The sequence below is a fragment of the Zea mays genome, unplaced genomic scaffold (genome assembly GCF_902167145.1).
Source record: "Zea mays cultivar B73 unplaced genomic scaffold, Zm-B73-REFERENCE-NAM-5.0 scaffold_231, whole genome shotgun sequence".
NCBI classification, from domain to species: domain Eukaryota; kingdom Viridiplantae; phylum Streptophyta; class Magnoliopsida; order Poales; family Poaceae; genus Zea; species Zea mays.
The window spans coordinates 55,958-78,109 of NW_023366851.1; the positions used below are offsets into that span (position 1 = coordinate 55,958).

The 22,152-nt window shown below is 43.9% G+C and overlaps 2 long non-coding RNA genes and 2 pseudogenes across 2 annotated transcripts; 2 read left to right on the top strand and 2 right to left on the bottom strand.

Annotated features, from left to right (window-relative positions):
- Positions 1-270: 270 nt before the first annotated feature.
- Positions 271-1,176, bottom strand: LOC103651341 (uncharacterized). The gene is made up of 3 exons (XR_564691.2): positions 1,113-1,176; positions 798-879; positions 271-348 (listed from the first exon to the last, which is right to left on the bottom strand). It is a non-coding gene; the product is annotated as an uncharacterized lncRNA (long non-coding RNA).
- Positions 1,177-1,296: 120 nt separating this feature from the next.
- On the bottom strand, positions 1,297-2,115 carry LOC118474240 (uncharacterized). Its single transcript, XR_004853978.1, has 4 exons — positions 2,048-2,115; positions 1,881-1,955; positions 1,725-1,800; positions 1,297-1,311 (listed from the first exon to the last, which is right to left on the bottom strand). It is a non-coding gene; the product is annotated as an uncharacterized lncRNA (long non-coding RNA).
- A 3,570-nt stretch (positions 2,116-5,685) lies between these two features.
- LOC118474241 (65-kDa microtubule-associated protein 3-like) lies at positions 5,686-10,792 on the top strand (annotated as a pseudogene).
- Positions 10,793-13,848: 3,056 nt separating this feature from the next.
- LOC118474242 (uncharacterized) lies at positions 13,849-14,881 on the top strand (annotated as a pseudogene).
- The last annotated feature ends 7,271 nt before the right edge of the window (positions 14,882-22,152 follow it).

Consider the following 22,152-nt stretch of genomic DNA (forward strand, 5'->3'; position numbering starts at 1 on the left):
ATCCGGCCCAATTAAGGCGTTGTTTGATTGTTATAGATTGACTAGGTGAATGCCCGTGCGTTGCAACGGAAACATATAATAACACGATAACTTATGTATAAATGTGTGTTATAGCGTTATGAGAAAATGTTTTGTAATCTATTTGTGATCTTAGCCATACATAAATTTTGTTATTTTAATCAATTGAAAGATTCATTACTTGAACGTATAAGGAACTGATAGAGATCGAATTTGTTTCAACGATTAAGCTGAATTGAACCTTAATGCCATCATACCCAGTTAAGATATAGTTAACATCAAGGGATTCCAATCAACACAATGAACATCTCCACTGTGAGCTTTCTCAACCTGGAAATAAATAACTTTTAACATCATAGTCCATACTGCATTTACAAACTCCATATCCTGGAAAAAATCTAAAGGTACACCACCTTAGGAAAGAAATATAATGTCACCCTGTTTGGAACAAGTAAAAAACTGAACAAAATACTTTCGACCAATAAATCAGTCACGATCAATTTCCCAACATATTATATCAGTTAAGTTAATGAAAATGAACAGTCATTCAAGAAATAAAATTAGAAACACAATTATCATGCAACAAGTAAAGTATCTCAAGCCAATTTGATAAAATAAATAGCTCCATGTGATTGCAATGGTCTCATTAAAAACCAACAGCCCATCACCTATTTGAGTGAAGTTATATTATTACAAAAGAAGCCACATTGCATTCATGGACTCAATTTTGGCCAAAAACATAGTTTATCCAATTAGATATAGAACAAGATAATTGTCACCTTAACAGCTGGAGCAGTGCCAGTTCGAGCATCCCACAGAATAAGACAAGCATCATCACCCACACTACAAAACTCCTGCGCACTTCATCCCCAAATAAAAAACAATATAGGGTATTAATATAAATAAAAATAAGGCATGTGTCAACATAGACATTCATACAGAAGGCCGATGATCCTAGTTTAATTAACAATAACATCATTAAACAAATAGACATGTTTTAACAATGAATATCTAAAAAATTGGAGTATATGTCTGCTTATGTATATCCAATAGTTGTTTTGAAGGAAACCAGAAAAACAGAGAACAATGTTTACCTGGAAGGGTAGAACTGAACATCTTCAACTCTGCTATCATGTCCATGAAATATACCTCTAGGATCAACTTTAGGGCTCTCCTTTTCATTTGTTGTTTTAACAGACTGCTTGCTGTCAGATGCTCCAGGAGAAGATGAGGAATCCCCAAGGGCAGATATATGGTCTTGGATGCTCCACAAGACAACAGATTTGTCCTTTCCTATTTAAGTTTTGTATTTGAACAAAACACATGTTATTATTTATCAAAAGCACAGTAATCAATAACTTCTGAAAATGAACAGCTCCATTGAGCTGAAAAACAGAATTTTATAGCCCCAAAAGTTCAAACAAATCATCTTATGTCCAAACTGAACTTTACACATGGTTATTACATAGGCTGAGATGGTGTAGTGGTGACTAAGGTTCCACTCCAAATATTCTTCATGTGTCTTAAAGTTGCCATGGCATCCTAAGGGGAAGGACACTTGCCAATGCAATAAAGAAACATATTGCCATTGAATGGAAGTTAGGTGGACCCAAGTCTTGTGCTCGAGATGTTCAAACAAACTGGATAAATAGTTGACTCCAAAAATAGTACGAAAACACAAACATACAAGATGAAAATAGGCTAACCTTCTGATAGGACATATGGTTCTGCTGGACACATGGCAAGCGCAAATTCCACAATTTCCTTATGTCATGTTAATATCTGAACAAACAGTATATGCTAGTAAGCAATGTGCCAAAGAAGAGTATATCTAGCACACTGAACAAAACAATGAATCATACCAGATCAGGGCGAGACTCGCTTGCTCCTAGGACAGCATGTCTATTTGGTTGTGCTTCAACATCCCAAATAAGTACCTGGATGACAATGGGAAAAAGGTTGACATCATTCCAACTGTAACACATTATCCCTCACAAGAATTAAACATCATCATAAGATCTGAACATACATCTGGACTGTCAGTGTGAGTGGCTATGATCTTACTGTTCTATGGAAGTTCTCTGATTCTGTTAACCTGTTTGCAAGGTAAAGACATAAAATGCATCAACCATCCGGATTAACAAATTAGACAAAGTGTCATATAACTACAATTCAAATACGAAATCAAACTGAGGAACAAGATTAATGATGACAGGACCTTGCTTTTCGATTGTGCTTGATTGCGTCCATGTTTGTTCTTCCTCTTCAGATTCAGTATCTGATTCTTCACTCTTTTTAGTAGCAGTCTCCACGTCTTCCCTCTCTAGCATCTTCAGCCTTCGCACCTGAAATGCTTCCTAGGCCTTTTTGCCTGCTCATCTAAAAAAATCTAAGGACATGTGTTTTCACCACCTGGTAGCTGCGCTAGCTCAATGAATTCACTTGCTTCACTCGGGGATTCACCAAGATATGCTACATCATTATATTCTTGCTGCCACTTTCCTGAAGTTTAAGCGAAGTGAGGAAAAGAAGATGTTTAACTCCACCCAAGATGTAAAAACCTTTAAACAAGATTAACTCAGACAAACTTTATTGATGAATACCTGGACGTTTCATACCAAGCTTCAGAGCTGAAGACCTGGACCTTGATGACTATCCATCCATTGTTTCCCCTGTATATAGAAGGACAATATAAGGAAATAAGCAGAGGAAGAACAATCAGTATGTTAGATTTGTATAACTAATGGAGCAGTTGACAATAGGAGCTTTGTAACCACCATATGCAGACAGACAAAAAGGGACATAAATTTGTACACTCTATTGATATCATAAATACGATGCAAAACCATCAAGCATAGCATTGATACAATGAAATATTTGTCTTGAAGACTATTTTCTGTTGTTAATTGTCCAATAGGTTCGTAAATCAGTTAAGAGGTTGCTCATTGTCGGATAGATTCTTAAATCAGCAAAGAGGTTGTAAATGGCAGAAAAATTGTCACATATTTGAACAACCTTTTTGGTGCTACCAAACATTAATTCCAGAATTTGGTTGCGAGTTTCAGACACTAACACATTGTGGATGATAGGACATGATTGCTAGAATGTAACTGGTGTCGACAAACACAAACATATAAGATGAAAATAGGCTAACCTCCTGATAGGACATATGGTTCTGCTGGACACATGGCAAGCACAAATTCCACAATTTCCTTATGTCCTATTAATATCTGAACAAACAGTATATGCTAGTAAGTCATGTGCCAAAGAAGAGTATATCTAGCACACTGAACAAAAACAATGAATCATACCAGATCAGGGCGAGACTCGCTTGCTCCTAGGACATGTCTATTTGGTTGTGCTTCAACATCCCAAATAAGTACCTGGATGACAATGGGAAAAAATGTTGACATCATTCCAACTGTAACACATTATGCCTCACAAGAATTAAACATCATCATAAGGTCTGAACATACATCTGGACTGTTAGTGTGAGTGGCTATGATCTTACTGTTCTGTGGAAGTTCCCTGATTCTGTTAACCTGTTTGCAAGGTAAAGACATAAAATGCATCAAGGTTGAAAAAAAATTGAGCTTGAGGTTCACATTGCTTGAGGTTCTAATTCTGATCTCTCTTAAACTGAAAGGTAGAGATCCGGGCATTTATACATTAAAAAAGGGAAAAAATCATCCAATCCAGAAACCAAACAAGCTGAAACCTAAAACTAATAAAACCTTTTGGCGAATTTCTAGCCCAAGGTAGTTCTGACTCTTGCCAGAATTCTTCGCGTGCCAAATCAAGAACCTCCCACTCCCTGGACATCAAGATTCCCTAAGAACATCCTCCTTCAAGCAACCCATTGCTAGTATAAAATAAAATTAAATAAAAATAGCACTTGCGCACCGCAGCCGATGTCGACCATGAGGGGAAGCAAGGGGTCGTCAAACACCTCCTTCCACTCTGGCGGCCCTGTGGGTTCCTACGCATCGCAAAACAGAGCACAGATTAACGAAAAATACCAGTGCCTGTGCTCGCTTGGCAATCTTGAAAAAATGGGTGATGAATTAGGAGTGCTTTACCGAGAAGGATGAGCTGAGCGGGTTCATGTGCTGTCGTACGCGAATGTGATGGCCCCTCTGCGTACAGAGATGGATCAGCGGTAAGATTGGAATAGCACCGGGGGTACGGACGAAGAGAAGAAGGGTGACGACAGACGTTGGGGTACAGAGGCCGGAGGTTGAGGTCGGCGTACTCCTTGTCCACGGCGTCTGGTCTCTGCGCAAGGAACACCAGCCCCGGGACGAGAGAGGGCAGAGGGCGAAGGGGAGGCGGAGGAGGCGCCAGCACACTGTGGCCGCAGCCGTCCAAGCCATACAACACACGGTGGCGAAGGAGCCGAGCCAGAGGCGGGTGCGCTTGTTGGGCTCTCGATCTCGGCCACCCACTTGCCCCACACCGCGATACTCGCACGCCGCGGTACTATGGTCGTCCTTCCCCCGCGTCGGGCCCTTCTTCCACGCGCGCTTGCGGGCGTAGCACGGGCGTGGACACCGGGACGCGGAATCGCGGATTCGATGCAGGACGCAGAATCGCGCTCACCCTCACGCCAAAATGCCGGAGACGGCGGCCTAGGGCCTGGCCCCCAGGGCGAGGCTGCGTGCCCACGAGCAGGAGGGAGCTTTGGAGCTGGGCGAGGCCGGAGGGGCGGACCACGGACGGATCTGGGCGAGGAGGCGGCGTGCTAGACCACCGGAGGCCGGAGGGAGCTACAGCTGCTGTAGGGAGGTGGGTCAGGGCAGGAGCCGTGGCGTGCGGCGCCGTAGCGGCCAATTTCGGGAGGCAAGTGCGGTAATGGAGGGTTTCCTAGGATTGCGCGAGGGGGAGCACGGACGCGGGGCGATGGTTGATTCCTGTGATTGCGCCTATGGAAGGTTGCCGAAGGAAGGTGCGCGAGGGGCGATGATGGCGGGCGGCTGGAGCACGACGCACAGGGCGATGATTCCTGGGATTGCGCGATGGGGATGACGGGCAGAACCACGGTGCACTTGTGGACGCCTACAATAAGGTCTTATAGAGTAGTAATAGATGGGTTGAAACGATTACTAACCAGATTGCTTCTCTAATTTATATAAAATTTGATTAGCTGAAACGATTTCAGGTGCAATTCAGTACAAACGAACAAGGTCTAAGGCTGTCCGCAGTGATGACTCTAAAGCATACGCTACCGCCGTATGCAGTAAATGAAACGCTGCAGTGGCGCACGCTACGAGCGACGGTAAATATAGGGTGGGCTTCAGAAACGCTATTTGCAGGGTATACAAGGCTCCAACTGCAAACGTACGGGCACATGCAAAGGGCACAGCTGGTGCAGTACGGGCACATGCAAAGGGCGCAGCTGGCGCAATAGATCTGCACAGCAAACGGAGTAAAGTAAAAGAAAATAATATAATATATGGTAGTTGATATAGAGTTGATATATAGAGTAAATATGACCGCGGAAGATTGTGATATAGAGTAGATAATATTGCTGAATAGGATAGAATATTTTTTTTGGAGTACGAATTTAGGGTAGCATGAGTGCGGATAGCCTAAAGCATTGCCGTTAACGGCTCTCTGCCGCTGTCCCAGACTTCCCAAATCTACTCCACCATTGTTGCCTCTCCCGACGCCCCTCCCTACCCTACTTCAAAACATTTCAAACCACTCTACGCGACTACGCCTCCTTCCTCTCCTCACCCCCTCCCCCTCCACTCGCTCGCCACTGAGGCGCCTGACCAGTGATCGTACCATCTCCCCTCGACCACAGTCCACCGCCCGTCACCGCCCCGCCCCGCCCGCTCGACGAGGCCGCGGCCGCCGCGCCGGGTGGTGAAGAGGTGAGTATCCTACTTGCGATTCTCCCGGGGTTTGGATCCGGTCGCTCGCGGCATAGCATGCATTCTCCGCTGAGGGGAAGCCCTAGGTTTCGAGAGGTGGGTGCGTTGGGGTGTTGTCTCATCTTCCTGTTTAGCGCCGTGGAACTGTTTCTCTGGGGTACGTGGTCTACTAGTGCGCGCGCGGGGGTATGTGTGTGTTGTCGCGAAGTTGCGTTTGATCTGTGGAATCACGTCTGTAGGGTGCTGCTATGAGTAGCGCTGTGAAGGACCAACTGCAGCAGATGTCGACGACGTACGATTCTCTCCTGTTGGAGCTCAACGTGAGTCCTCTCTCTCTCTCTCTCTCTCTCTCTCTCTCTCTAATTCCACAGTTTTTCGTATGTCTTTTTGTTGGTTCTGCCGTTCGGCGCGCCCGGTGCGCGATGAATTCAGGTATTTTCCCCTGGTTTGTGTCAGATGATTTGGGATGAGGTCGGTGAGCCCGACATGGCGAGGGACCGGATGCTGCTGGAGCTCGAGCAGGAATGGCTCGACGTCTACAGGAGGAAGGTCGACCAGGCCAATCGGTGCAGGGCCCAGTTGCGGCAGGCCATTGCGGATGCAGAGGCCGAGCTCGCTGGCATCTGCTCGGCCATGAGCGAGCCACCGATACATGTTAGACAGGTTAGTTTCTGTGCTTTGAAGTACCAATGTACCGTATACCATGAAAGAAACAAATAAGAGTAAGGGCTCGTTTGGCAGAACTATGCTCCATGATTTTCTAGCTCCGAGAGATAATTCTCCAATAGAGTGATTTCAAATGATTCTAAAGTAGAAGTGAATCTATTTGACAAAAACTGTTTGACAAATTGTACGCGAAGTGATTACTGATGGGTTGGAGTGTGGGGAGCAGGTTGTGAGTAGCGGGAAACAAGATTTTTTAGCTTCCACTCTCTAGTACAAAATGGTTACTAGATTCACTTCACTCCCACTATGGAGCAACTCAATTTTAGTCATTTGGCTTCCTAGAAGTAATTCTCGCTAGGAGCAGAACCATGGGAGCTCTGCCAAACGCCCCTAAAGTGCACTTCCGCTCCTTAAAGTTATCTGATCCATAAATTTTTAAAATATATCTTTTAAAGGTCTAATATCTGTTTGGGTCTCTATTACGTTCTAACAGGCTGTTATAGCCCACATATCAATTGTTGTGGTTTATTGGACCCATCCATGCTTCTCTTTTCTTCTTAGACGATTTACATGTGGGCCACAACAACCCATTAAGACATAATAGAGACCCGAATAGAGATTAAATTTTATGAACCGGGTTGAAGGACCGAAAGTACACTTTACCCAAACAAATAACATTTGAATACTACTGCAATATTGCAGAAGGATATTCTACGTAATTTTCTGTCATGATCTCTCTTATTGACATTGCAACTTTTAGGGTTGTTATAGTCTGGTGCCTATCATTTACAGCACTCTCTAAAAAATTCCGTTCTCCGTTCTCTATATTTGTTTCATCTTCAATAACGTCCTCTAAATTTTATCCTTTATATCTCATCTTTTTTAATCTCTACTCTCTCTGCTTTATTGGTCACATTTAGTACGACATTAACCAAATATAATAAAAAATGGACACGACGTGAGCTAGTGTCAGCCAAAAGGAACAACAGTACAACACGTACGTTTACCGGACGCACAGTACACCTCTACATCTAGTGGCTGCCATAGACGTCCGCTATTTTAGAGGACACGGTAGCTGACCTTGTTGGAGACCTCATGGACAACAAGAAACACTAAATACACGCTACCGGCTTCTTTAGCGTGTGCTATTGGAGTAGTTGAACAAATTGTCCCGTATTGAAGTCGGGAGAACTGCATGCCTTCTGCTTCAAAGACCGAATGTTTCAGTTGAGTCCGTCAATAATTTGTTTTCTTTTAAATGACAGTCAAATCAGAAGTTACATGGTTTAAGGGAGGAATTGAATGCGATTGTCCCATACTTGGAGGAGATGAGAAAGAAGAAAGTTGAAAGATGGGACCAATTTGTTGATGTCATAGAGCAAATTAAGAAGGTTGCATCTGAAATCAGGCCTTCAGATTTTGTACCCTTCATAATTCCTGTGGATCAGTCTGATCTGTCATTAAGAAAGCTGGATGAGCTAACGAAAGAGCTACAATCCCTTCAGAAGGAGAAGGTCGGCATCACTTGTTCCAATCTGCTTTATTGTCCAATGAGTATTACTCCCAATGTCTATTATTTTCCTTAACAGCTCATGCAAGTCTAAATGTCATTGTTTGTGGCTGTTTTTGAAAGAGTGATCGGCTGAAGCAAGTGATGGAACATCTTAGCACTTTGCATTTGTTATGCGAGGTGCTTGGTGTAGATTTCAAACAAACGGTATACGAGGTGCACCCTAGCCTGGGTGAGGCTGATGGATCAAAGAACCTAAGCAACAGTACAATTGAGAGACTTGCATCAGCTGTAAACAGATTGCGTGAATTGAAAGTCCAGAGGATGCAAAAGGTTAGCACTCTTTATATCACTTCAGGAATGCCAATGGTTCAGCGGAGTCAACTGTAATTGTTTTCATTATTCAGCACATTCACTAGTGTCAAATTTCGATCGTTCAGCAGAGGCAACCCTCAATTGTTTTCACTATTCAGTGTCTTTAACATTGTTAATATGAAACTCTGAATGTCACAGCTTCAAGATTTGGCATCTAGCATGCTTGAACTTGGAATCTCATGGATACACCGCTTGAAGAGCAGCAGATGTTCCAGAATTTAACGTGCAATATTGCTGCTTCAGAACATGAAATAACTGGGCCTAACACCCTCTCTACTGACTTCCTCAGCTACGTGAGTTGCATTGTTCTTTAGATATTGCTACTACCACTGTTGGTACGTTTTTCTATATTTGAGGTAGGAATGTTCTGAGAATATATCTTGATCCAAAATGTAGGTGGAATCTGAAGTTTTAAGACTTGAACAGCTTAAAGCGAGCAAGATGAAAGACCTCGTTCTTAAAAAGAAGACAGAACTGGAAGATCATAGGAGACGTGCTCATTTGATTGGTGAGGAAGGTTATGCAGCCGAATTTAGCGATGAGGCTATTGAGGCAGGTAAGGACCATATCCTGGGTTGTTAACTTGTGTCCATTAAAATGTATTGCAGACCAGAAAAAATATGGGAACATGAGAGCGATCTCACCTTCACCTTCTCCTACAGGAGCTGTCGATCCTGCGCTGGTGCTGGAACAAATTGAGGCTCACATTGCCACAGTGAAAGAGGAAGCTTTTAGCCGTAAGGATATTCTTGAGAAGGTTGAAAGATGGCTGAATGCATGTGAGGAGGAAGCTTGGCTGGAAGATTATAACAAAGTAGCAACGCTGGTCAACTTTATCTGCAGATCTCTGTTCTGTTTTTTGTTTACTGGATAGTAATAATTCCTTGAACATGACATGTATAGGACGACAATCGTTATAATGCCGGGAGGGGGGGCCCACTTGACACTCAAAAGGGCTGAGAAAGCTCGTATTTTGGTTAACAAGATCCCAGGTAATGTTACTGTTTTAGAGCTTTCACCGATTATGTTCTGTTCATAGAATGTTATTCTATCATAGATGCAGCCAATTTACCATTTCCATTCCTGAAGCGTAGGACTGGTAGATGTTTTGACCACAAAAATTGTAGCTTGGGAGACAGAAAGAGGAAAGGAGTTCACATATGATGGTGTAAGTTTTCTTATCCCTGTACTATTGGATGTTAATTCCTTTTGGATATTTAATATTTTGCTAAAATGTATTTCATGTGATATTTTTCAGGTCCGCCTGCGGTCAATGCTTGAAGACTACATAATCATTCGCCAGGAGAAAGAGCTAGAGAAGAAGAGGCAAAGGGTATTATTTCCGTGCACAGTATTTCTACATTGCATAAACCTTCAGTTTTAACTGGAGTTAATAGGTTGTAGTACCTTATTCTGATTTGCAGGATCAGAAGAAGATCCAGGATCAACTCAAAGCTGAGCAGGAAGCGCTGTATGGATCAAAACCAAGTCCATCTAAGACTCAAAGCACGAAGAAGGTGCCTAGACAATCCATGGGTGGTGCGAACCGAAGACTGTCTCTTGGTGGAGCCACAACGCAAGCCCCCAAAACAGATATAATGCACTCCAAGACAGCTCGTGCTGCGAAGAAGGCTGAAGATTTGGGCGCTTTATCTCCTAGTAAGCTTCCTTTTTCTCCATTCATCTACATATCTATTGCAATTTCTTTTCCATTCGTCTGCTAGTAAACTTCCTTTGACTTGCGTACAATTCTGATCGAACTCACTTTCAGGTAGCAGAGGCTTGGACATTGCCGGTCTTCCCATCAAGAAACTATCTTTCAACGCAAGCACTCTGCGAGAGGCAGAAACACCACGCAAGCCTTTTGCCCAGATCATGCCAGGAAACAATGTCTCGTCGATGCCTGCGCGGCCCATCTCCAACGACACAGAGGAAGAGAACAAAACCCCCAAAACATTTGCAGGGCTCAATCCAAAAACGCCGGTGACAGTGACGGCTCCTATGCAGTTGGCGGTGACACCAGCTGTGGCCAACAAGGTCATAGCCACTCCTGCAACCCTTTTCCAGGAGAAGGCAGAGTCGCCAGCGCTGCCTGGGGACATCGAGTACTCGTTCGAAGAGAGGCGACTCGCCGTTTACCTGGCCAGGCAAGTGGCATTTTTTGTTCATTCACCTTCTCCCAGTTGCGCTAATACCCAGCTATTACTTAGTTGAAAGCTGAGCTGACTGCGATTTCTCGGCAGAGGCCAATGTTACCTGTTGGTCGATACTCGATAGTAGTGGGCCTCGGTCTTACTTTGCACTACTATTCATTCATAGCCATATTGCTACTAGCCAGTAAAGGGAGTTTTTAGTCTTGAGAGCTTGTGGTCTGCATCGTAAGTTGTATAGCTTTATACGGTGCATCGTCGATGACCTGTTATTGTTATTATATGGTTATTACTGTTATCCAAATATCTTGTCTCATGTTAAGTTCCTCATCGTAAATCTTTAGGATAATCTGATTTGATCGCCAGGAATAATCGTCATCCTGGAATCTGTCGTAGTGTGGGTGTGTTCAATCTTTCAGAGCTGCAGTGTCTGCTGCGGTGTGCCCGATATCAATAAGCATCAAGCACCTTTTGCAAGAGGCCAGAGCAGCACAGAAATACAGAATTACTATAACGTCAGTGTGGTCCAAGTCGGGTTTAAAAGGCTATGATAATGGCATTGACCTATGCTTCCGTATAATAGGTACCCATGCACGAACGAGCTCGGTGTCAAACTATTTGCCAAGTACAGTAGTTGTGATTTGACGGTTGTCCTGGCACAAAGCACATCACGCATGATGCACGAACGACCTGGTGCGCTGGCCACGGACTTGCTAGCCGTTGCCCGGCCCAAATACCGTCCGATCCACCGCCGTGTCTGTCTGTCATCTCATCCCCCAAGTCGAACACTAGCAGTGGCGAGTAGTGACTAGTGTGCAGAGATGACCAGTCATCAGTGCGCTCTATCTTTCGGTAATAACCCAACGTCGACGACCAGCCATTCCTGCTAACGACGGTGCCGGCTGGACACCGCGCACCCCATGAGAGGCACAACTCAGCCACGCCGGGGCCCCGGCCGCCCCCGTGGAGTCCACACGCGCATAATTCAGACGCACACTCATGTGCTCGGCCCGGTTTATTCGCTAGCTCTAGCGCAAGTCGCAACTTGCCGCCGGCACAGCGAGGTGCGAGCCCGCGCGCAGCAGCTTCGCGGCAGCTTCGCCCGCGACATTTCTCGTTACGTTGCGGTTGGATCACGTCATGTTCAGATGCTCCGATGCGCAGGCAGGAGTCGGGTCAAGATGCTATTCATGAGTCGCGACTCGCGAGTCATGCGAGCTGCACGCAGTTGAGGCAGCATCCTCGAGCTCGTAGCTGGTTTCACACTTGACTGTCACTGTCAGCTAGCCCTTTCCATTTACAGTACGTGCTGCAAGCTGTGCCTGGAATATGAAGGGGGGAAACATGGAAGTCCTGTCCCTGAACGGGGAAAAGGCGAGGTGAATGGCCTGCCTGGCCTGGCCAGCTCGTCGTGCGTGCTGCTTACTCAAAGCTGACGGACGGACGGACTCAACCGTGTACGTACGGGACTCCGGGTCCACCGTCGTCCGTTCGCCCAAATCTAGCGCGTCAAAGGTTGGGAATGAACACCCGATCTGATCGCGAAACGAGTGAGACAATGCTTAGGAACATAGGACTCTCAAGCACCTACACGCGCGCCCTGTTCTGTTCAGTAGATATAACTTTTATAAGTCATCTGTAGCCAAAATAAGGTAAAGCTAAAGCCAAATAACATGCTATTTTTCAAGCCACGTTTCTTGGATAACACTCATTTCTATTAGAGCACGGAAGCTATGCCATACCGACTTTTATTTTAACCCTGCTATCTGTGTAGTATCTTTGATAAACGGGTTTTTACCGATTCCAGTTCCGGTTTATTTTGATTTGGTTACGTTTTTTTGCCTCTCCATTAAATTTGTCCAGGCCTTACCCAAAATCTCTCGAAAGCGTGTGGAGAGCGGGCGCTCGAGAACAAATTCTGGCGTGTGTAGTACAGGAGATGTGTAGGGATATATACGCGACGACTGTGAATTGCGATGAAGGCCATTGTTTCTGCTTCTGGTCTTGCCTCTAGCGAAGTGATGCAAGCGCCCGTGCATTTCTGTTATCTTTACTCTTTACTCATTTAAAGTAGCATGACGTCCGTGTGAAGCGCGTAGGTGTTCATCTCTCCCTTTTCCTCGCGTACCAATAAACCGTTACATTACAAATACACTACGGGCCCATTTGTTTCCCTTTATTTTGAGGAATTGAAATTTAACTAATGCAATAGGCTATTTTTTAGAATGTGACATTCCACAGCTTCCAAAATATATATATAAGTCTATCTCAAATTCATGGAAGCGAAAGATGAAAATTAATTCTATAATTTACATGTTACTTCTCTAATGTATAATTTATAACACTCTTCTACTTGTTTTTTCCATAACATAAATATAGTGTTATAACTATCTATCTGATATGATTTAGGATAACATAAAAATACATTACATAAATAAATATATTAACTCAATTAATTTTGTCTAAATTATAATTATTAGAGTAGAATTCAATTCCAACGAAACAAACGAGACCTACAAGAAATTATTTAAACTCAACATAACAGAAACACACGCATATCGGAGCGTTCCATATAATACCATCTTACTATCTAAAGGACAACGATTAATCGAATGAACTATAAAAAGATATTAGATTCCTTTTGAACTCATACGTTTCTCGGCTTTTTAGCTAAAATAAATTATAACATTTGTTTATATCAGTTTAATATATGATATTATGACTATATCTTCACTTTAATATTAAATTTGTTTTATAGATATCAAATACTAGAGTGTATGCGGTCCATTTATATTTGCGTGACTACAGGCAGGCAGGTAGCAAGTAGCATGTTCCACCCAGGCTTCCAGCTTTCAGGTGCCCGGAGCTCCGGACCGGCTGGCAAACACGAAAAGACGAAGGAACAATTCTGAACGCAGCACGTCCTTGTCCGGGACCGGAAGTCCACGCTGCGTCGTCGCGCTCGCGCCACCGGAAAAGGGGGAAGCAGCCATGGCGCCCATTGGATTTCTAGCGCCAACCCCAAACCCAAAGGCCAAAGCGACTAGCCCAACCTGACTCGACCCGGACCGGACCCCCCGGTGGCACGCTTGGTCGGTCGGCCCCACGCGCAATTCCACCTCGACGGCGACCTGAGCCCACCCACCTGGCCACCACCCGGCACGGCGACACCCCCTCCCCCTCGACTCGACTCGACTCCAACTTTTTTTTGGTTGTCCGTCCCTCTCGCACGCATCGCACCCCCACAGGCCCGTCCCATCACCACCGCCGTCACCGTCCCAGCTCACTTCCGTCACACGCGTTTCCGCAAAGCAACACAGGCGGCCAGGCAGCAGATCGAGCACCATCAGCCATCCGATCGCAACCGCTCTCTCTCTCTCTCTGCGTCCGACGACACGGTTCACCTATATAATAACATCGCCCACCGTAACACATCCGAACGCACGCAATCTCGCAGCAAACCGCCGGGCCCCTCGCGCGCACACACCTCAGCTCCCTCGTACCGGGGCTCCATGGGCAACTTCGCATCGTGCACGCTGGCGAGGACGGCCGGGGCCGGGAGGGCCAGCGGCTCGACCGTCGTGCTCCCGGACGGGCGGGTGCGGCAGGTGGCCCTCCCGGCCACGGCGGCCGAGCTGATGCTCGACGCGCCGGGCCATTTCCTGGCGGACGCGCGGGCGCTGCGGCCCGGGCGGCGGATCGAGGCGCTCGCGGCGGACGAGGGCCTCGTGCGCGGGGCGCTGTACGCCGTGCTCCCCATGAAGCGCCCTGGGCGCCCCCGTGGCGCCCGCCGACGTGGCGCGCCTGGCGGCCGCGGTGGTGGCCAGCGGGGAGAAGGCGCGGGCCACGAGGGGAGGACGCGGCCGGTGTCGTCCCCCGCCGCCACGGCCAAGGTCGCCGCCGTCTTCGTCGCGCCGCCCGAGACGCTCGAGGCCGCGGCCCTTGAGCTCCAGGAGACGGACGCGTCCAAGCCGAGGGCCCCGAGGCTGGAGGAGATGGCCGTCGACGACGCAGCGGCCGCGGCCGAGATCGAGGAGCTCAAGCAACGCCTCAGCGGCGGCGGGCGGCGGTCCAGGCGGCCCACGCTGGAGACCATTCAGGAGGAGAGCTACGTGCCAGCGAGATGCTGACGATGCCAGTCAATAATGGCCAAAGCCAACCAAACAGAGAGATGGCAAAGGCTGTTTCTCTGATAGCCTCATTTTAGTTGCGTACCGTAGGTGTGTTCGCCCCCTTCTCTATTCGTACTCACCTTGTGTAAATAGCACTACTTCCTTTTTTTTCCCCTTTGGTGCTGTCTCATTTTCCATTTATTTTTGGAGAGAGAGGAAACGGACTGGATCAATATAATTTTGAAAAAAGCGGTAAACATAAACGAAGGGGATTTCACAGTTTCAGTTACCATCACCAATGCAGTTGCGATCCATTTGCTGTTTCAGTAGCTGCTGTCATGCACATAGAATTGGTTGAAGACTAGTTATTACGGCGCCTTTATACAAAATCGACACACAGCACAACAAGCAGCCCATAACATGTGACAGTAACTATCTCTGGTTTCAAAATCTTCATCGTGTTTATCTCTGGGAAATTCTGTGACTACAACTCAAGTACAGCTATATGTATGCATCTAAAGCTTCCGTACATTTTGAGTTTTCAACTCAAGAACAGCATTTAAACAATACTCTGCTTGAGTGCATTTGTCCTCAAATTGTTGTATGCGTAGCAACGTTCCTTGATTAACAGTCATTTTTTTGTCCTTAAAAACAATGGTATTTATTGACTCTTCTGAATGGTGGGATTGACCAACCGCCCACCGAAGGCTTGACAGAAATGCATTCAAAAACGAAGCAACACAACCTGCAGGGATGATGTTGAATTGTTGATAACAAAATACTATGTTGGAGGGGGAGGCTGTCAAAGAATTCCAGTTATAGAGCATAGTCAACCCATCTTCCGCAGGTTGACTATTTTTCCATAAAATAGAAATATTTATTATATCAATGAGTATTATTTGATTCGTTATGGAATATACTTCCATAATATACTTATTCGAAATCATAACTATTGGAAGTATTTCTACAAATTTAATTTAATGAAAATAATTTCACTTACATTAGATATATAATTCTATTATTTGTAGTACTTTCGGAGTTTAATAAAATAGGTAAAGGATGAAGCATAGTCCGCTGACGAGGGATTGTTCGTTCCGGCCAGAGAGGAACATATGGTGCAGTAATTGCCACGAAGTGACATATACGCGTTAGACTATTCATTATAGCATACAGACTAAGATGGAGCTGAAATCTATCTATTACTCTTGTAAAGCAAACCCCTACTACGATTCTCTACCTTATTCCAAAGAGTATCACATCACCATTCTTTAATCCCAAACATATCCATTGTAACTAGACATAGTTGTTTGTTTTTCTCTAGATTATATAAGTTGAATTATAGTAAAAAAAAATATAAGAGTAAAATATTACTTTATAACCATAAATAAGTTGAAATAAACTAACATTGGATAGCTTATTTCAGTTTATTTGCCATCACAAAGTGATATTTTATTCGGTCACTTTTATACCATAATCTAACTTATATAGTTTAGAAGGAAAATAAATATGATCTTAGTCACTGCCAACACAACGATACCCTCAGGATGCGCTTGGTTTAGAAAAGTTGCCTAATCAATAATTCAATATATTGGATTAATTATTTTTAATCACATTTTATTTCCTATTTGTAGCATCTCTTCGTTAATAAATCAAATTTACAATTCCATTTTAAATATTTTTATTAAAAGTATATTTTTATTTCACTCATTATAACACTTAATTATTTTCAATCATATTTTAGTTTCTATTTAGCTTCCTAGCCCCCCCCCCCCCCCCCCCCGGTCTCGCCTCGGAAACCTCTCTCTTGCTCTTCGTGTTCCCTCAGGTGTTTTGTATCCGACAATCCCTCTTTTTCCTTATATTATTATCTTATCAATAATACGTCTCTCTCTTATCAGTAAGTTGAGATTAATCATGCATGTCAGAAAGATAGTTTTATATTTCCTATAATACCCTGTTTGGGTATAGATATTGGAGAACGAAATTATGAATTGGAATCACCTTTCTAGAATTCTATTATTTGGTTGGTTGTACATAGAATTAAGATTTGGAATCAGAGACACAATTTTATGGAATTGGAGTATAATTAGAGACTTCATTTCCCAATATAGAGCATCACTCCTCTTTATTATGTGGAATTTGACCACACAAATCCAACTATAATTCACTAACGTCCAAACAATATAATTAGAATTGCATCTCATTTCAATACCATGGCTAATTTGGTATTAAACCCAATTCAATTCTATGTCTTCCAATATAGACATCTAAACGGAGCATAAGTATAGTATACATCGAACAACCTACATGCCAATGCTTTTGTTGGCTTCTAGCTGTTCCATATGATATAACAGAGATCATCTCAACTTACAGCTTTTGGGTATTGTTGTGCAGCTATGTGTATCCTATATGCTTAGCAAATGATTTTGAATTAAGCAATATATCGCACATGTGCCTGTATCGAGGTAAACTTCTTCGTGATCTAATTAAATTTAATCTCGATGCAATTAAAGTTCTATTGAAATAGCAACGGGAACGTGTGGAGATGAAAGACGCTTGTGGACACCCATCAAGGATCGTCAAGTCAAATGAGTTAGGTGCTACTTCTACCAAGTGTTCTCCTTTTGTACAAAATTTAATGGCTGCCGCTCTCAAGAAAATTGAACGGGAAAAAAACTAGTGTTGTTGCGTGGTCTCCGGTGGCCTTCTCGTCTTTTAATCGACAGTACGTCGAAAAGTCGCACAAAAAAGAAGAATAATAAACGACAGTGCAGAATTAAGTGAAAAAAAGAGACGTCGAGGTCGTCATAATCTGGTCACAAGGCATTGCTTCTAAGTTTTCCCGAACAGTGACAGCAAAGGCGAGCCCGACATGTACACAAAAGCTAACGAAACAGCAACGGCTGCACTAATCCACTCATGGCTCACCAGTCATCACTATATAAGTATATATATCTTTCGATTAAAGTATCGCTATATTTTTTTTAACAAATGGGCAAGAACTAATAATAAGGCGTTACTTTTCCGTTTCAAAACAAAAAAAGACGTTGTTTTCCAAAAAAAAAATCGCATGGAATTTATCGCGACAGACTTTTTCACTTCCACGTCTTCAGAAGGAAGCGAAGTGTCAGCAAGTATGGAAGAGAAGATATTTTAAAGTCGCAGACCGATGAGCAGACACTACCAGCCCCTGCTGTTCAAAAGGGATAAACACACAGCAGGCAGCAGATCAAAGCTACTGAGAAAAGATGCTTCGGAATATCATGGAGCACCCCACTAGTGTTCCTGTGCTATAGACAACCAGCGAAGCCACAGTGGCCTGGCCTCCACTACCTTGTGCCAAACCGCAAGCGAGCGAGGCCGGTGAACGCGTCGAATCATGCAGACGACGAATGATGGCATGTGACACAGATCAGTCTTATCTGCGTGCGACCGAATTATGTTCTCGTTTTTTATATCAGGCATCAAAATTTCTCAGAATGCCAATCATCTGGCCAAACACAAATTATTCTTTCCAGTTGTACTTTTCAAAGGGACACACACTGGTTTCATTGTTACCGCGCACCGGTGACCATCATAGGGATTGGTTAGTTTCGCCGTGCCATCGCTTAGAAACCAGAGCAATGGAGCCTTTCGCATTCCAAGGATTACTTTGAGATTTCGTATTGGTTAATAATGTTTGGACGATTGGTATTTCCTAGTTGATTTGTATAGGGTTGGACCGACTCCTTCTTTTAAAAGGGATTTGAAGCCACATCCTATTGCTTTTATCTAAAGAAAAGATGTACTATATATATGTGGAATTTAGAAAAGATGTACTATATGGGTGTCGACGAATGGTGCTTGCTTGATGGCGATACTTCGCAGAGATCTGCATCCATGTGAGAACTACCGTGCAATTCCGTATGTTTTTTTAATTTGCGTTTCCGTAAGTTAGAAGTTTGTGTCAACATGAGGATTAAGGCAGGTGACAAGGACAATGCCAGAAACGGTTGGGTGGGCTTGTTTGTGTTCCTCGCCAGAGTCCAGGCCCTGCACGCCGCAATGATCTTGGGCCGGGAGCATCAAAACTTACCGCTCCGCCACGCATGACTCCACGGCCTTAGAAAGACGGTTTTTAACTGTCGTCAGGTCACATAGGGGTAAAAAAATAAACGCCATTTCAAATGTTACCGTGCTACTCCTACGGTACGTCCACGTGGGGGCGGACACAGCACAATATCTGAATGGGGCTAATGTAATGTCTGAGTGAAGGTCTAAATAAAGGTCTACTAATTAATAGGTTTTTATAACTACAGTAAATAAGAAAGAATATCTACTAAAAAAATGAGTGGCGTCATGTGCCCCCACTCGCCACAACGTGGGTTCGCCCCTACGCCTAACGTCATGAGTCATGACGCGTTGCCTGTATTTATAGGCTTCTCAATCTCTTTCTAATGTGTGTATCAGACACGCATGATTATGTGAGTATGTGGTGTGGTGGTGTATGATGAATCCGTGGATGTGTGTTGTGTTCGTGACGGCGTCTTTGTACCTTGATAAAAAAACAGAACCACATAAAATCCTATTTGTTCAGTCCCTATCTATTTTTTTCAACTAGATTTGCTCCTGAAGATGTGCATCACCTTGTCAAACGGATGCATTTAAGTGAGGAAATAGATGGTACAGAGATGTCTCCATAGAACCACCCAAGGATGGAGAGAGAGAAAAACAAACTGAGTTCGGCCACACTTCCGACACGTGTCGGCACTCTCCCGCTTGGCGGGCGTGCAACAGGCAGGGAGACTGGGAGAGCGCCCGGGCTTCAGACAGCATGTGTTTGGTTGACTCTATTTGTTGGTGCTTGCATCGCGAGATGTAATAGGTTGGTGTTTGGTTGTTGTCAACTAGGTTCTACACATGCGAGGTATATGTTTGGTTACCTGCGTGTAGATGTGAAACCAGGCTCGCACGATACTTAAAGCACTCTGGACCAGGCTCTGTAGGCGCGAGCAAATTGGTCACATCTCTAGAGCCAGGCTCCCGCCGGCCTGGCTCATGCAGTCGAGCTACGCGGAGAAGCCAACCAAACAGACTGACAGAGACTCAAGAGAGACAGAAGGGCAGGTGTTCAGATTCAAGTGTTTCAGTTTACCATTTCCTCGTTGTAACATAGGGATTTCATTCTGTAGAAATTTATTTTTACAGTAAGAACTTAGGAAACAGAGACAGAAATCGCATTTCAGAAATAGATGAACTCGGTGTTGCTCCAAACTTGACAGGGTGCTTCGTTTTAACTACTGTTCACGCTACAAAACTCAATACGGCTAGATTATTCAATCTAGTTTCAAATTAGGTGTTATTCCAAACTTTCTGGCAGTGGTCACGTGTATGCATTGTAGAGAGCCTCAAATAATTACAGAGCAGCAGTGCTCTGTAATTAAAGTTGTGTTTGTTTTAGACTAGTTACGTCCAATAAATTCGAGTTGAATTTAGAGCGTCAAGCGTGTCACGTGCAAGATCACGATGATCTTGAATTATGAAATTAAACTGCGGGTGTGACAGGACTACAAACGTGACACACATACAAGATGGCAATGGTGGGTTTGTGGAGAGCTATTGATTAGTACTACTAGTAAATAGCAGAAATTTTGATAACTCTACTATTTTTACTGCACTTCTAGATTTACACAACAAAAAAAATAAGAAATTTTTATGGTCCAAAATAACTTCTTTGGATTTTTAGAGCGGCCTACAGAAACTAAACATTTTTCATCGGCCGGGAGAAGCAGTTAGAAATTACTCTCTCTGTTGCAATTTATAATCCATTTGACTCTTAATTCTAAGTTTGACTGTTTCGTCTTATTTAAAAAAATTTAATATAATATTATTTAGCGTATAATATATTTTAAGTATGGTTTTGATTTTTTTTCATTTTTTCACCAAAAAATAAATAAGACAAGTCGATTAAAGTTGGCAAAAAAGGTCAAACGGATTATAATTTGAGACAAAGGGAGTAGTAATTTACATCGTCTATATGCTTTCAACCAACAGAAATTACTAATTTGGGCCGACTTCCCCTCCTAGGCGACCAAAATTAGCTACTTTACCTAATCATGTCACCCTCATGTGTGTTTGTCTGCCTCTCATCATCCTTCTCACACCTCCACCATTGTCGCCACTCCTGGCCACACTACCACTGCTTAGCCCCCACTCGGCTATGCCGTGCTACCATTGCCTAGCCCTCACCCCGGCTAGGGCGCACCGCGTCGCCACCGCTCAACCCTCGCTCCTATCCGACCGCGTCACGTTGAAAGGGAAATAAGCCTTGAGCCGTTTATATATTGATTTTGGTGTTTGATGACCATCACAACTTGATGGATTAACTAGTTTGCTAAGTTTTTTATTACAGATTTAGGAGATTGGATTTAGAAATTCAAATGCAGAGAAACAACTCAGACTTAGAGAAAAGGACATATTGAGTAGGAAATGGACTTTGGGTTATTTCAACATTTGGATAAGTTCTAAATGGCCCTGGCATAATTTTTGCAACCTATGGGAATAGTTGGAAAGATCAGATTTAGAACTTGGAGTTCTAGGGGCCATTTGAAGCAAAGTCTGAGAGAAACAGAGAAAATGGACTTAGGAGATCAATTGAAGCAAGACATGTGACTTAGAGTGTTTGGATGGACTTAAGATACATTTGTCTAAGTCATAAAAGTTCTCAAGATACTAGCCAAAATAAGCCAAACAAAATGGTGCCAAGTTAGCAAAGTCAGGCTAACTGCAGGTTCACCGGACCAGTCATCGGACCAGGCATGCAAAGAAGATGTAATTCGGACTTCGACAGATTGGCAACCGGATCAAACCTAGTGTGCGCCGGACTTTACTCTATTTTGGGCACACAGAGAGCATGTTTTTGGTACATCAGGTGGTGAGCCACCAGACCTGTTCGGTGTGCCACTAGACCAATAATGTATCCGATGGTCGGATGGAAAAGTCCAACGATCTACTGACATGGCAATGAACAAGGCGAGGTCCGATGCGCACCAGACTGATCTGGTGCACACTGACTCTAGAGGGATTGTAGAAAGATATAAAGATAGACTTGTGGCTAATAGGTTTACACACACACACAGAGAGAGAGAGAGAGGGAGAGAGAGAATAGATTATAATGAAACCTTCTCACCAGTCTCAACCAAAGACTCGTTCAAAATAATCATGGAATTAATTACTCACTATGATTTAGAACTCCATCAAATGGATGTAAATACAACACTCTTGAATGGAGAGTTGCTAGAAAATGTTTACATGACACATCCTATGGGTGTTGTCACAAGAGGAAAAGAAAATATGGGATGCCACTTAAGGAAGTCTATTTATGGATTGAAGCAAGCCTAGGGATGGAAATGGGTACCCGATACCCGATGGGTAAAAACTCTATCAGGGCACGAGTATGGCGAATT